Genomic DNA, 17,531 nt, shown 5'->3' with positions numbered 1-17,531 from the left:
ACTCAGGAAAATGATCAAGATAGAAATACAGAGTAATGCATGGCAATGTGAAAGAATGAAATATGGCCCTTTGTAGCAATGTGGATGGAACTGGAGAGTGTGATGCTAAGTGAAATAAGCCCTACAGAGAAAGACAGATTCCATATGTTTTCACTCTTATGTGGATCCTGAGAAACTTAACAGAAACCCATGGGGGAGGGGAAGGAAAAAAAAAAAGAGGTTAGAGGGGGAGAGAGCCAAAGCATAAGAGACTCTTAAAAACTGAGAACAAACTGAGGGTTGATGGGTGGTGGGAGGAAGGGGAGGGGGGGTGATGGGTATTGAGGAGGGCACCTTTTGGGATGAGCACTGGGTATTGTATGGAAACCAATTTGACAATAAATTTCATATATTGAAAAAAAAAAAAAAGAAATACAGAGTAATGGAAACCTAAATTGAAGTCAGGAGAGAAGGGACTAATAAGAGAAAAATTAGTGAAAGCTTCCACGTATTCAGAAACTACTGTATGCCAGAACACTTACGTATATCATTTGTTAGTTCCTCAGTAGTTTTGGAAGGTGATGTGTCCATTCTTTATAAATATGAAAATGAAGATATAACCCTATAATGATAAAGTTGAGCAAAGATCACACACAACCAATGGTGACAAAATCTGAACCCAGATCTGTCAAAGTTGAAATTCCTTTACTTGTTCAGTGGTTTTTAAGGCTGGATGAACAGAGGAATCCTTTGGGAATACCATGACTTAACCCTGGAAGATACTGAATTAATCGCTCTGGGTCAGTTTAGGCATTGGCATTAACTCCCAGTTATTCTAATGTAAAGCAGAGTGGGGGTTCATTTCCAGCATCTCATTTCAAAGCAAGTAAAGGAGACTAGGGATTGGCATTCTGGTAGGCATGTTGTGCATGCCACTTCATTTAATTCTCAAGTAATTCTGCAAAGTATTATTAAGTGCACTTTAAAAAGGCCAAACACGGTTAGGCTTAGAAACTTTAAGCATATGCTAGGAAGTGGCAGAGCCTGGTTGCTGACAGTCTACTTAAGTAACAGTCATATTCACAAGCCTGTTGGTATTCATCTTTATTAATGAACATTTGTGAATATTCTCATTTAGAGACAGACATCTAGAAGGACCCCATGGACTTTACAAAACACAGATATGGCCTGTCTTGGTCAAATTAGTGTGACCACCATATCCTACTTATTCTGCGAGAATTAAAGAATACATCATGTATTATCACTCCATAATTTACAAATCGATTTTAATTCATCAAGATAAGGGGTTTACTACATTGTATATTACCCAACAGATTTTAGCATCCTGCTTTACACATTCCAAACTACGTTAAATGCCTGCCTACTAAAGTTGACCCTCTGTTTCTCCTCTTAGAGCCTAAAAAAGAGATTTCCACTTCAGACAATGTTGAGCTAAGTGTTTTGGATGACTCTTCCACTGAGAAAGACTGGACAAATAGCTTGGGGGATGCAGGGCTGTTTCAAAATTTTAGAGTGCTAATAAAGGCACTCTAAAAAATGTCAACAGAGACTATAAAGCATGTGGGTTCTCTGCTTTTCTGTTAGGGTCACCTGCCAATTTTAGGATTAGCAGACTTTTTCTGTAAAGGATTAAATAGCAAATATTTAGGTTCTGTGGCCCTTCGGGTCTCTGTTATACTTTTCAACTCTGCTGATATTGTTTGTGAAAAAGCAATCATAGACACTATGTAAATGAATGGGTATGACTGTGTACCAATAAAATCTTATTTACAAAAACAAGCAGCATGTCAGATATTTCTTCTGTTTTAGGAGAAGAAAATTTAGTTTGCCAACTTCTGATCTAGGTGGAGGAAAGAGTTTCAGAAGCCAATAAAGGTTGGGAGGTCAGGGTTAGCTGGTAAGCACGTAAGAATTTCAGTTGAAACCTGAAAGTATGAACTGGAAATATCTGATCCTCAGAAGACCTGAAAAACAGTTTAAAAGTTTTACAGTCCTGAATAATATTGCTAAATTGCCAATGATGTTGTTGAAATACTATACCCTAACCTTCTGTATATAGTAATATAAATCCTCTCTGTAAGAAGATGTAAATACCCAGAGTTTTAAATTATGTATGTATTTTTTATATATGATATATTAAAAATCAATGGAAAAGGACCAGGTACACTGGAGACAAGTTTATTTGATCAAAAACAAGAGAATGTATCTGTAAGAAGGAGTTACTAGAAATAACTAAATGTAAAATGCTCAAGAAAGAAAAGACAAATTTGAGAATGTTAGTAGGTAATTAGAAAATTTACAGAAGGACAAACAGGGAATTTTATAATTGAAAAACAAAATTCCACAATTCTGTTTCACAGTAAATTATATCTTGCTGTATGTAGATAAAATAGAAAAGAATATAACTCAGAAGTAATTAGATAGAATATTGTACAAAGATGAAAAAGTTTAAGAAGATGGAAAAGAGGGTTAGGGGTCTACAGACTAATATGAGACTATCTGACATTTATGTCATAGGAGTCTCAGAAGGGGAAAAGAAAGAAAATAGGGACATATAAAAATATATTTGACAAAATAAGGATTAAGTTTTTCACAAAATTGATGAAAGAATGCTAGAGATTTAAGAATCTCAGCAAATCTTAAGAAGCAAAAATATAAGAAAAAGCACACTAAGGCACAAAATAATTAAAACTGCCAAAACCAAATACAAAGGGACATTTTTAAAGTAGTGGGCTAGTGAGGGTGGGGTGGGGATAGCATTTACTTTCAAAGGGGCAGCATATAAAACAGCAGCTGACATCCCAAAAGAAATATTGAATGCCAGAAGACAAAAGAATTGTATTTTCAAAGTGCTGAAAAAACTATCTGCCAGCTTAAAATCCTATAAACGGGAAATAACCACTGAAAAGTGAGATAAAGATATTTTAAGGAAACACAAATTATCTCCAGTTTGTTATCCTAGATCTGCACCCAAAATAATACTAACGAGTGATCCTCAGGAAGAAGACAAAGAATTCCATTGTGAAAATTCACTAATGCAGGATAATTTAGAGAACATTTACTTACAATATCAGAATATATCTTTTTTCTCCCAATAATCATGGAACAATTACAATACAACTGATCAAACATAAAGTAAGTGTCAACATATTTCAAAAAATCAAAATCATACACTGTATTTCTCTGATGTAAAATAAGCTGAAGTTACATTTATAAAAACATCACTGGAAAGTCCAAATTTTTGGAAATTTAGAAATGCATTTCTAAATAACCTTTGGATAGAAGAAATAATAAGCAAAATTAGGAAATATTGAAGTGATTAATAATGAAAATACTGCATATGGAAATTGGCAAAATACAGGTAGCCTGTGCCTAGAAAAAAAGCATAACTTTTTGTTTTTAATGTTTATTTATTTTTGAGACAGAGAGACAGAGCATGAGCTGAGGAGGGGAGGAGAGAGAGAGAGACACAGAATCTGAAGCAGGCTCCAGGCTCAGAGCCTGATGCAAGGCTCGAACTCACAAACAATGAGATCACGACCTGAGCTGAAGTCAGATGCCTAACCGACTGAGCCACCCAAAGCTTAACTTTCAATACAATTAAAAATAATAAAGGCAAAGAAAATCAATCCTCTAAGTGTTCATCATAAAAACTTAAATAAAGAAGAGATTTTGTATAAAATATAGGATAATATAGATAAAAACAGAAGAAATGTATGAAAAGGAAACAAATAACAAGAATGAACTAGCCCAAAAGTTGGTTCTCTTAGTAGTATAATACCAGTGGATTAACCTGGGATTGATAACGTAAAAACACTCTAATGTAGTATTAGGAAAGGAAGAACTTCACCATGGAACTCATAGATATTTTAAAAAATGATCTTAAATATCATGCAGTAAATTAGAAGTTTAGATGCTTTATGTATATGATCACAAATTTGAATCAAGAATGAACAGTAAATTGAAAAGTTTCATAAATGTTAAAGAATAAAGCATATTTAAAATTTCCTGCAAAGAAAATTCTAAGCTCAGCCCCAAACTTACTGGTGAGTACTACCAAATAGTAAAGGAAGAAGTAACATCTATCCTTGAGAAAAATTTTTAGAGGTTTTAGAGAGAGCAGTAAAAGAAGAAACATTTTGCAATGTATATTACAAGGCCCGAAAAAATTTGTAACCCAAATCTGGCAAGGACATTATAGGAAAGAAAAACAAAGATAAATGCTTCTTATGAACATAGATACAAAAGTATGAAGCAATACAACAAATTCAATAAACCTGAGTTCACTGAACTGAACCTTCCTACAGAACAGGAATTTGCTTCATAAGGAATTTTTATTCATCTATTATAATGTCATTTTAACATTCGAAAAACATCACCATGATATACTATATTAAAAGAATAAATAAAAATCATTCATTCAATTCAATAGATGTAGGAATAGCATTTGATAAAATGAAATATGCTTATTAAAAAAAGGAATATTTGTATAAAATTTCTTAGTAATCTTAGCAGAATAGCAGAATAGGAATCTTAGTGAACTTCCTTAATCTGAAAAACATTTAACAAAAACCATATCTGATGTGATAGTTAATCATGATATATAGTTGGTGCTAAATAATATCCTCCTTGCTTCCCCTAACACTTATAATAAATGAATCTCTGTATGTTGGACATGCATTACTTAATTTAATCATGTCAGCATCCGCGGTAGCCAGTTTCTGAAGTTTTAGCAGCAAATACAGTATAATTATACCATTAAACTAATAAAAGATTTAGAATGTTTACCTTCTCATTTCTCTTCCCTTAGACTATTTTAACACCTAACCCACTGAAAAATTAAGAATTAAGAGTAGCCGATGTAAACAGCGAGAAAAACAAAGACAGCAATGAACCCTACCTTTTATTAGATTGCAAGCCATTTGGAGCAGCTCATATTTCAGTTTGCCAATGGAGTGGGTCTTTACCAGAATGATTGTTAGCGTACTCTTTGGTCAAATTTTCTGAAAATGCTCGTTTTTCTGATGAATAGTAAACATTCCAAGGAAATCACAGAGCCATTTTCAGCTAAAACCATTCAGCTCTGGAGGTTTGGCTGAACAAAGCTTCCAGAAGAGTTTGCTATAGCTCTTATCTTTATTTGCTTTGACTCTAAATTAATCTCTGTCATTGTATAGTTTGCTTGATTTACAGTCATTATGAAAGGTTGAAATAAGGCAAATGTTTGCTTGAGGGACATTATTGCTTCAATTTGAAAGGAATTCACTCCTAACAACTCTGCTTCATGGCATAGAAACAGTCTAATCACATAAATTCAAGTAGAAGAGCTTTAAAATATGGCCATTTCTGCTCCCTGGCCTTAAGTAAATGTTTTGAGTAATGTCTTTGCCTTATTTGTTTTGTATTCCTTTCTGCTTTAAGGTGCTTTGGGCAGCTTTAGCTGATGGTTGCTTATTTCAAAATAGGTTTCTCTGAGTTTCTTTTATTATTATGCTATTTTTCTGAAACAAATATAGCCTTCTATTTTATTTGAATATCATTATCAACATTCTTTTTGTTGCAATAGAAAGTTACTGAGGAATATATCATCATATTTAAAAGATGTTAAAATCACATCCGTAAGTTCCTGGTACAGAATGTTTTGTCATGATTAACAAACAAGCAAATTGATCAATCAATTCATTCATTTTGAGACCAGTTCTTTCCAGTATAGAAAAAATAACCATCTGTTCCACATATCCCTCTATTTTGCCCTTGATAGCAATTGGTAAAACCAGAAGCATAGACAACTCTTAGGTATCCCTTTTTCTGTGTTGTTATTTTTATTTTTTTTAATTTTTATTCATTTATCTAGAGACAGACAGAGAGAGAGAGAGAGAGAATCCCAAGCAAGCTCCATGCTGTCAGCACAGAGCCTGACACAGGGCTCAAACTCACGAATGTGAGATCATGACCTGAGCTGAAATCAAGAGTCAGACACTTAACCAACTGAGCCACCCAGGCTCACCAAGTATTTTAAAATTTTTCATTCTCTTTTATTATTTTTCCACATTTTGTTTAACCCATCTCCACTGCAATGTTCTTTTCCATTCCTTCCATTCAGCAGGTAGTGGAAGCAGAAAGAAATGAAGCTTGGAGTTAGTAATTTGAGACTTTACTGCATCTTCCATTAGCCACAATTCACTGAACAAATTGGCCTCTCTGGTAGACTACTTAAGTAAATAAATAAAGGTTTCCTTGGCTTGCTTGCGGGATCTCTACTTTTCCAGCATTTATGATACATTGTATTAACTAATTTTCCTAACCGCATGTATTTTAATTTATAAAGATTATTCTAGGATCTCCAGATACCCAGTACCAGTTAAGAATGGAGTTCTTGCAGATAATTTAACAGAGAAGATAAGTGAAATTTATGATTTATGAGGGAAATAACTACATGAATATTTTGCATGGGTAGCAGGAAAATGTATATTCCAGTGGAATGAAATTGCATTTGTTAACCTAGCTTCAGGGCCATTGTGGTACTGTCCCAACTTTATTTCTGTGTGAGTTCCTTTCTGCCATTACAGCAGCCAGCCCCAAAAGAGAGTTTGCTTTCTCAGGTCCCCAACCTGGAACTGTCCTCTGGGTGTTTATAACCTTCAAGGTAATACGATTTGCAAATTCATTACACCAATTCCTCTTGGGGGGGAGTTAGTAGAAGCCTTCAGTGCTGTATGTGGGTGTCTTCAATAACTTCATATTTTTGAGTGTTTATTCTTAGGATGTCTATATCCTTTGAAACCAACACCTGCAGTTGCCATACACTTCAGAGGACTAACTTTAGGCTATTAGACTCACTTTGCTGGAAAAGCAGTGACTGAGAGTTTATGCCCACACCCACCCTCTCCTGTGCCCCGTTCAGCTAACCTAGTATTCACTCCTCCACAGGTGTTGATCAGGAACAAGAACACTCCCTCTAAAATGTCCTGAATAGAATCTCAATCTCTGAGTGTGATACCTGGAGAATTCTGCCTATTATGATTTGCAAACAGGATGCAACCTGTGGAGAAGGGTATGAGTCAAAAACTCTCAGTAAAAGCCCAATTGAATTGCCATCATCTGAGATGGGGCGAATGGTGGGTGTAGCAACTTGGAGCAAAGGGCCAGAAGTGAAATTTTGGACATAGTATGTTTTGAGATACCTATCTATTAAACACTCATGTGGAAGGACCAAGTAGGCAAATGGTTCTATAAGTCTGGATTCAAAAGAGATTAGGATGAATAAATAAATTTTGCATCAGTAGATTGATGTTTTTAAAGTTATTATTTTTGGCATTGGAGAGAATATTATTCACATGATCTTTACATTAAAGAAAGATGGGATCTGTACTGGCTTTTAGAATTTATTGAAAACCTCTTTATCAAATATAAAATATCTTTAAAATAAATATAAAATAAAATATATTTAATATTCTTTTAAAGTTTTGTGTGTGGTTGAAACTTGTGGAGTTCTACATATACTGTAAATTTATCAATGATATTATTTGTTAAATGCACAAATGCATATAAATGCATGTATATGTAGATAGAGCTTACACCTATATATGTCTAATTAATAAATTATTATACATAGCATATATATGAATTAATTGTAATTAGTAATGTTATTTTATCTTTAGTGACACTGCTTACTTTACTTCAATTTGACCTATTCGTTTTTGAGAGATTTTTTAAAGGCCCTTGTGGATTTTCCTAGTTCTCTTCATACCTTTCTCAACTGTAGCTTTATATATTTGCAAACATATTGTTAGAGGCATATGTTTTATGATAATTAGAAGTTTTTGCTTTTTATTTCTTTTACTAATGCATGTATTTTCTTTTGTTTCTTATGATATTGTTTGCTTAAATTCTATTTTGTCAACAGTAGCACATATTTGACTTTTAATTGGTATTTGTCTGATATGTTTTTTCCCACTAATTATGTTTGAAATATCTATGCCTCTTTAAGTGTTTCTCCTGGAAATACTAGATGCCTGAGTCCCGTGGTTGTTTTTTTTTTTTTAATTTTAAAAGATCAGAATTTAATAGTTTAGCTTAGGCAATGTCTATGTATTTAATTATTGCTAATATTTAAGACTGATTTCCCTCATTGCTCTTCTTATTTTCTGCTTACAGTATTTTTTCTTCTTTTCTCATATCCAATATTAAGATTTTTAGAAGTTCTATGTAACCTATGTTCTTTCTTATAGCAGTTAACTTAAGATGTGTATTCGTGTTTATCTTAATTAAAAAAATAATAGCTGTATCTTTCTATAACAAAACTTCTTGTATGTCATGCTTACATATCCTTTTGCTCTCCCTTTTTCTTCCATCATCTGTCCTTCATCATGTTAATGTTTAAGATTTTAATTCTAGTACATTCTCCTCCTCCTCCTCCTCTTCTTCCACCTCTCTATTCTTCTTTACTAGGATTTCTTCAATAGACAATAATCATATCTACTGCAACACTATTCTGGGCCTAGTTCTCTTCTCATTGAGTATCTTTTCCAAGAGTGTTTGACTATGGATCTTTATGTGATAGATCCTTTGGGAGCATGGATATCTGAGAATATTTTTTTTTACATCCACACCTTTGATTGACAATTTGATTGGATATAAAATTCTAGGTTCAAAGTCCTTTTTCTTCAAAACTCTCTTAACCATTTTACATTTTCTTCTTACATTCAATATTGAGGTCTGTTATCAATCTGCTTCTTATTTCTTTATAAATGATAGGCCTTTACAATTCGCTTTTGCACTCTACATTCTTTAGGATTTGATATTTTTACATTTCAATAATATGTACTTAGGTATGGATTTTTTTCTTTTCTTCTTTTTGTCATAGAATTCAAAATTATAGTTTTAAATTTTAGGTCTTTCATCTTTAATTTGGGAAAATATTTTTACTGTGTTTTTGAATATTTTTTACTTTTTATTTGTATTATTTTACCATCTCCAATGTCAATTACTTTGTTTTTTGTCCTTCATTATCTATCTGTGATATCTTAGTATTTTTTTTCATTTTTAATTTTAAAATAAAAGAATATTTTTGTCTTTTCCTATTGCATTTCCTCAATCTTAACTTTCAGCTCAGCAATTGATCTTCAGCTGTCATCATTTTTTTATTTTATCTATTGAGAATTTATTTCAAATCCTACACTGATCAATAATTATAATTTGTTTTTTAATATATATTTTTATTTCATAGTAATAAATTACTTTGTTATCTAACTATCTATATACATTTTAAATGCTTATATGTAAAACCCTTATCCATTAATTTTAAGAATTCAACTTCAGGTGGTAATAAGGTGATAAATTTATGTTTATTTATCATGTTTTTCATTTCTCAGATGGCTGTTTATATAATCATGTTTCTCTGAAAGTATTTACTACTCAATCTGGTCATCTTTCCTGGAAATGAGCTAAAAGCCAGATATGTGGCCAGAACAATAGGGAAGGGAGCCAAAGAACCATGGCAGTTTCTGACACTACTCAAGTTCTGGGTCAAATGTGAGATTTTCCCCCCACTTAACTCTTAGCAAAAGCAGCATTGCAAAAGCACTGTTTCCTCAGCTTTTAGGACTTGAAGGAGGAAAAATTGAGGAACCAATGCTCAAGGGCAATTCAAATGGTTCATAAGCATCCATTTTCATAGATTCCTTAACTCAATGGACATTTACACTTATTGGGTTCTCCCCTCCCCTGTATCAGAATCTGTGCAGAAAAATTCTGTGTGAAGCACCAACATAAGAGAATGAAAAAAGGTAAACTTAAATTATTTCTTTAATCTTACCATTCTTGTGACGCTGTTATCTCCATTCCCATCCATAACTCTAGTTCAAGATAGCATTAAGTCTACCCAAGTGTTCCTAAAAATATTATTTTTGTGTGTTCATTTCTGGCTTATTCCTGAAATACATGTTGTCCTCCTCTAAAGTGTCTCTGTGGTTGGTTTTAGGGAAAGCTAGTATGATGTTAGTTTGCCCCCAGGATAGGAATCAGAGCACTTTATTTTTTACTACATCTCTTAATTTCTATCCATCTTTAACATTTTATTATCTTCTTCTTAATACAACTCCAAATGGTTTTGCTATGAACTCTTATATATAACATTGCTTTTGCAGTTCTAATTTTTAAAATATCTTAAACATGTTTTCAAAGTAGAGGTCAGATTTAAATATTCTGAATATTGTAAAGTTTCCGGTAACAATAAACATTATTTTTGTTCAGTTACCCAAACAATATCCTTTCGTGCCCTTTAAGGTGCTCAGCATTATGAATAATTGATGTACATTACAAAATAGAAATAGAAGATACTCCTTTCCCTTGAGAAATGCATGATAAAATTAAGAAGTAAAAAAGTATTATGTAAGTGAATTAGAGTATTATATAACACATAATGGTATTAACAGTAATAGTTTTCCTATAAAATATTGCAATTCATCTATACACATGACTCTTATTTCCTACAGAATTAGAGTTCCCACATGTAACAAATTATGCAATTTACTTTATAATATAAATTTCTAGTTAATAAATAAATGTTCAGTGAATGAGATTTCAGGATTTTAGATAAGAAAATATCAATGGGGGCTGCAGTAATGAAAGTAGATCATACAAATGTCAATTTCTGGGATTGGTGTTGAAGAATCATGAAGGTTTGCTCAGGCAACAGGAGTGACAAAGGTTAATATATAATAAGTAATATTTACATGATGAATACATGAGTATTAATAGGGAGAGGACAATGGCAAGAGAAATCAAGTGCAATTTTGATGGCGTCATTGGAACTGAGGTTTAATAGAGAAGATCAGGTCATGCAATAGAGACTTAAGGAAGTCTTTAACATTATTCTGTGATGTTTCTCAGACACTGTACTAGATGATTTCTAGAAGCATTCTTCTCAGTTCAGTCTTCCAAATTAGGCCTATCAACTTCATCTTTCAGATGAAGGAACTGAAGCTCAGGAAAAAAAGAGACAAACTCAAAATTACACAGAGTAAATGTGAACTTCCTATATTAGGTGGAGAAATTGTGAATCAGAGAATCAGGATCTTAATACCACACAAGAAAAGTATGTTGAGTAGGATCGTGGTTCCATGAATGACCCTATTCCTCTGTTGATTGGGAAACTGGAGAACTTTGGACTGAGTATAATAGCATATAAGGGTTAATTTCTTATTACTGAAAACAATGGGAGCATGATGAAAATAATGGCTGCAAAGAATTAGTAAAATAATAACATTTAAGAGAGTAAATGTACTTACTACTATGTTAGGGCCTGACTAAACATGCTGTGTGCACTGTCAAACAATGAGTGAGGCATTAGTATCCCAGTCTTACAGATAAAGTCAAGTTTTGGTGGAGATTGTGAAAATTGGTCAAAGCCACGTCTCCGGTACACAGTGGAAAGTGCAGGTTCATCTTAATCTGCAAGTTTTGACACTGAAAATTAAAAAAAAAAAAAAAAGGAAACCTACTGTAACACTAATGAAAGCACAATGAAGTGTGAGTTTCTCTGAAGATTCTGAAGGACTTTGAGTCGCAATTTAGGACATTAATGAGACAGATGAGTCACTTGGAACTAAAACTATTCTGAACCTAATCTAGTCTTCCTTTAATGATTCAGAAAGCATTTCGGGAGTTTCATTATCAACACAAATTATCATTATACTAGTGTTTCAAAAATGTGGGGTGATAAGAATATTCAACAACATCACATAACATGGGGATGATCCAGTTCATGAATAGCTAATTTTATTAGATTATGTGGTTATATCAATCTCAAAATATCCTTATAGAAAGAATAAAAATTCTCATCTGATTTTAAAAGAGGATGAAAATTGATTAAGAGTCTTGTCCAAGTTGCCATGAAAAGTTATAGAACCAAAAGTAAAATCCACTAAGAGCAGAAAAGAAACTGATTTCAGTTTTATTCTTTAATAATCAAAACACAGTGACCACAGTAGAGTTTCCTCAAAGGTGGTTATCTAATTCAAACACAAAGGTTTTCTTTTAAGAAAAATTTTTTAGCGTTTATTCATTTTTGAGAGCCAGAGCCAGAGCATAAGTGGTGGATGGGCAGAGAGAGAGGGAGACCCAGAATCTGAAACAGGCTCAATCAAGGCTCTGAGCTGTCAGCACAGAGCCCAACGAGGGGCTCAAACTGTTGAATGGCAAGATCATGAGCTGAGCTGAAGTTGGAGGCTTAACCGACTGAGCCACCCAGACGCCCCAAAGATTTCTTTTCTGCGGGGAGATCTCTTATGGGTAGATTAACTTCAAATTTACATCTGAATTAAAATATTCAAAACATAATTGAATACAATATTCAGATTTACCAAGAAATCTAAGTCAGAATTCCACTAAGAATTCTTGTGACCACTTAGTATCACATATTTGTACACATATAAATAATTCTCCACACATTTTGAAACAGGCACCTTGAAATCAGTGCACTATTGCACTATTGCAGGTATTGTCCTGCAATTATTTTAGTTTGAGTTAAGATTCTTGGAAACAACTGTTAATTTTTCTCTATCATTATCTTCTGAATGTCTCTGAGATTTTGTTTAACATCCAGTGAATGAGAGTTTTATCTGCATCAATAAAACTCAGGCTACATGGTTTTTCCATATTTCTGCTGTTTAAACATGAATTATTTATATCTCCATTACTAAAGTAGATATATTAATAATCTTGGGAAAAATCCCAAAACATTCTGCTTCACTGTATTTGAAATGTTTGTAAATTTGTGCTACTGAAATAATTCACAAAAGTAGTAAAATTACTGGGTTATTTTTAGTGTCTAGAACACATTTTTTAAAAAAATTTTTAATGTTTATTTATTTTTGAGAGAAAGAGAGACAGACAGACAGAGCGTGAGTGGGGGAGGGGCAGAGAAAGATGGAGACCCAGAATCCAAAGCAGGCTCCAGGCTCTGAGCTGTCAGCATAGAGCCTGTTTTGGGGCTCAGACTCACAAACCATGAGATCATGACCTTAGTCCAAGTGGGTCACTTAACCTACTGAGCCACCCAGAACACATTTTTTAAAATAGATCCAGCACACACACTTTTAAAATTTGTTTTAAAGTCTATTTATTCTGAGAAAGAGAGAGAGCAGGAGAGTGAAAGAGAAAGAGAGAGAGAATCCCAAGCAGGCTTCACACTGTCATCGCCTAGCCTGATGCTGGACTGGAACCCAGCAACCTCAAGATCATGACCTGAGCCTAAATCAAGAGTTGGACACTTAAGTGACTGAGCCACCCAGGTGCCCCAAGTGACTAGAACATATTAATTTTAAGAATCTCTTATTAAAATTTTTCCTCTTCTGGCAATATATTGTACAGAAAATACGAGAACCCTGGAATATCAAGTACCTCAAAAATGTTGAATAAAGCACATCGAACAAATTTAAACTTATAGCTGCGTTCTCAATAAGGTACAAGATTCCCCTTGTGACACAAATGAAGAGAAAACCAAAATCAGACTGGTGCTTGGCCCAGACAGCTGGGTGGTTGGGAATAAGGAGGAAAGGAGTCACTGTGGTTGAGAGCTGGAGTTCCTTGTCCATGTCGGGCTGGCATGGGAGAAAAGGCTAACAACCCAAACAAAACAGGGCTGCAAACTGCCAAATTCGTGGCTCAAGAGAGTGTTACAATTTTAGTGAAAGGTTATACCAGAAAAAAATCTAGAGAGCAACAAAAGAAATTAAAATAAATTTCTCTATCTTCATCTGGATTCTGGATGAAATTAAAAAATATATATACTTTATGTTCTCTTTTCACAGAACTGCTCTAAGAGTTAGAACTGAACCTTTCTTCCTGGATTCCCCAAACTCATACAATAACCCCAGGTAATGCCTTGGGAAGAATGGGATTCAAAAGATTTACATTTTAAAAGTATTTGCAAGATTGCTATAAAAATAATTAACATACTAAGGTAATACCAAATAAGGTGAATTTCACATGCTTAGAAGCATCTGCATTGTACGGATTTCAACTGCCTCCAAATTAAGCTATAAATATTATGCAGTAAATTGTAATCTAAATAGATTTCTTAGTGGATTTTGATTAATTGGTTTTCAAATAAAAGTGAAAGAACAAATGATTAAAGATTAGAAAAACTTTTTGAAGACAGGAACAAGGTGAGAGGATCTGTTCTATGATATATTAATTCTAATAATCAAATCAGAAGAATTAAGGCAAGGTCTTGGCTGTGGAGCCAGTGGAGATAAATGTGTTAATAAAATAGAGCAGAAAGTACAGAAATAGATTCATGTTTATGTGGAAATTTGATATATTACCGTGATGTCTGCAAATTTGTGAAGAAAGTAGTGATTCCTCAATACACTACAGTGAGAAGTCACCTGGTTATGAATAGGAGGGGGCAAAATAGATTCCTAAAATATACCAAACACAAATATAGTTTTCTCATACATTACAGAACCAAGTGTAGAGCGTAATATATGCAATTATCTATGTGGCATTGATATAAGAAATGATTTCTCATATAAGACAAAAAGTAAATAAGGAAATAGTGCTATAATTTACATTTATATTATTTTTTCTGTGTATCCAAATATATCATACACAAGTTGAAATGTGAACCACGGATTGGAAGATGTGTGCAGCACATAAAGCTCAGAAAGATTAATAACCAGAATATATAATGAAGTTTAAAACTAATGATTTTAAAAATCCACTTTTTAAAAATGGTGAAAGATGCAATTTAGACCAACAGAAATCTGAAATGTCAATAAAGATAGAAAAAAGTACTCAAGCTGAATAGAAATGGGAAAAATTAAAGCCACAATGGGGATTCATTCTCAAGCACATCACATTGGCAAATTTTTAAAAGTCTGATAATATAGAGTTTTGGTGATGATGTGACCAAAAGAATTCTCAATTTTGTCATTAAAAGTGGAAGCTGGTCCGGCTACTTGTTGGAGCTGTTTTGCAATCTGATATGTTAGCAAAAGTACATTTTTACCGGCCTAAAGAACCCAGAAAACCGCCAGAGGAGTAGCAGAAGGGAGTCTCCGGAGTCAAGCGCAGACCAGAGGCCCACGGAAGAGGGTAGGAAGGGCGGCGAGGCGGTGCGCGCTCCACGGACTGGCGGGAGGGAGCCGGGGCGGAGGGGCGGCTCGCCGGCCAAGCAGAGCCCCCGAGTCGGGCTGGCAAAAGCGGAGGGGCCGGACAGACTGTGTTCCGACAGCAAGCGCGACTTAGCGTCTGGGAGGTCAGAAGTTAACAGCTCTGCGCGGAAAGCGGGAAGGCTGGAGGACAAAGGGAGGGAGAGCTGCTGAGCCCCCGGACGGCAGAGCTCAGCTTGGCGGGGAACAAAGGTGCCAGCGCCATCTCCCCCGCCCATCCCCCAGCCAGAATCCCAAAGGGAACCAGTTCCTGCCAGGGAACTTGCTCGCTCCGCGCAAACACCCAACTCTGTGCTTCTGCGGAGCCAAACCTCCGGCAGCGGATCTGACTCCCTCCCGCTGCCACAGGGCCCCTCCTGAAGTGGATCACCTAAGGAGAAGCGAGCTAAGCCTGCCCCTCCAGCCCCCGTGCACCTTGCCTACCCACCCCAGCTAATACGCCAGATCCCCAGCAACACAAGCCTGGCAGTGTGCAAGTAGCCCAGACGGGACACGCCACCCCACAGTGAATCCCGCCCCTAGGAGAGGGGAAGAGAAGGCACACACCAGTCTGACTGTGGCCCCAGCGGTGGGCTGGGGGCAGACATCGGGTCGGACTGCGGCCCCGCCCACTAACTCCAGTTATACACCACAGCACAGGGGAAGTGCACTGCAGGTCCTCACCACGCCAGGGACTCTCCAAAATGACCAAACGGAAGAATTCCCCTCAGAAGAATCTCCAGGAAATAACAACAGCTAATGAACTGATCAAAAAGGATTTAAATAATATAACAGAAAGTGAATTTAGAATAATAGTCATAAAATTAATCGCTGGGCTTGAAAACAGTATACAGGACAGCAGAGAATCTCTTGCCACAAAGATCGAGGGACTAAGGAACAGTCACGAGGAGTTGAAAAACGCTTTAAACGAATTGCAAAACAAAATGGAATCCACGATGGCTCGGCTTGAAGAGGCAGAGGAGAGAATAGGTGAACTAGAAGATAAAGTTATGGAGAAAGAGGAAGCTGAAAGAAAGAGAGATAAAAAAAATCCAGGAGTATGAGGGGAAAATTAGAGAACTAAGTGATACACTAAAAAAAAATAATATACGCATAATTGGTATCCCAGAGGAGGAAGAGAGAGGGAAGGGTGCTGAAGGGGTACTTGAACAAATTATAGCTGAGAACTTCCCTGAACTGGGGAAGGAAAAAGGCATTGAAATCCAAGAGGCACAGAGAACTCCCTTCAGACGTAACTTGAATCGATCTTCTGCACGACATATCATAGTGAAACTGGCAAAATACAAGGATAAAGAGAAAATTCTGAAAGCAGCAAGGGATAAACGTGCCCTCACATATAAAGGGAGACCTATAAGACTCGTGACTGATCTCTCCTTTGAAACTTGGCAGGCCAGAAAGGCTTGGCACGATATCTACAGTGTGCTAAACAGAAAAAATATGCAGCCGAGAATCCTTTATCCAGCAAGTCTGTCATTTAGAATAGAAGGAGAGATAAAGGTCTTCCCAAACAAACAAAAACTGAAGGAATTTGTCACCACGAAACCAGCCCTACAAGAGATCCTAAGGGGGATCCTGTGAGACAAAGTACCAGAGACATCACTACAAGCATAAAACATACAGACATCACAATGACTCTAAACCCATATCTTTCTATAATAACACTGAATGTAAATGGATTAAATGCGCCAACTAAAAGACATAGGGTATCAGAATGGATAAAAAAACAAGACCCATCTATTTGCTGTCTACAAGAGACTCATTTTAGATCTGAGGACACCTTTAGATTGAGAGTGAGGGGATGGAGAACTATTTATCATGCTCCTGGAAGCCAAAAGAAAGCTGGAGTAGCCATACTTCTATCAGACAAACTAGACTTTAAATTAAAGGCTGTAACAAGAGATGAAGAAGGGCATTATATAATAATCACAGGGTCTATCCACCAGGAAGAGCTAACTATTATAAATGTCTATGTGCCAAATACCCGAGCCCCCAGATATATAAAACAATTACTCATAAACATAAGCAACCTTATTGATAAGAATGTGGTCATTGCAGGGGACTTTAACACCCCACTTACAGAAATGGATAGATCATCTAGACACACAGTCAATAAAGAAACAAGGGCCCTGAATGATACATTGGATCAGATGGACTTGACAGATATATTTAGAACTCTGCATCCCAAAGCAACAGAATATACTTTCTTCTCGAGTGCACATGGAACATTCTCCAAGATAGATCATATACTGGGTCACAAAACAGCCCTTCATAAGTTTACAAGAATTGAAATTATACCATGCATACTTTCAGACCACAATGCTATGAAGCTTGAAATCAACCACAGGAAAAAGT

At 35.3% G+C, this 17,531-nt stretch overlaps 1 long non-coding RNA gene across 1 annotated transcript in view; it reads left to right on the top strand.

Annotated features, from left to right (window-relative positions):
* LOC122231052 overlaps positions 1–17,531 on the top strand; it is a 133,619-nt gene that overhangs the window by 112,267 nt on the left and 3,821 nt on the right. Inside the window, exon 4 of the long non-coding RNA XR_006208165.1 lies at positions 13,815–13,880. This is a non-coding gene — a long non-coding RNA (uncharacterized LOC122231052). The remainder of the gene's footprint in view (positions 1–13,814; positions 13,881–17,531) is intronic.

Source organism: Panthera tigris, chromosome A1 (genome assembly GCF_018350195.1).
Source record: "Panthera tigris isolate Pti1 chromosome A1, P.tigris_Pti1_mat1.1, whole genome shotgun sequence".
NCBI lineage: Eukaryota > Metazoa > Chordata > Mammalia > Carnivora > Felidae > Panthera > Panthera tigris.
The sequence above is the reverse complement of the archived record's forward strand: the minus strand, read 5'-3'. Positions and strand labels throughout refer to the sequence as shown.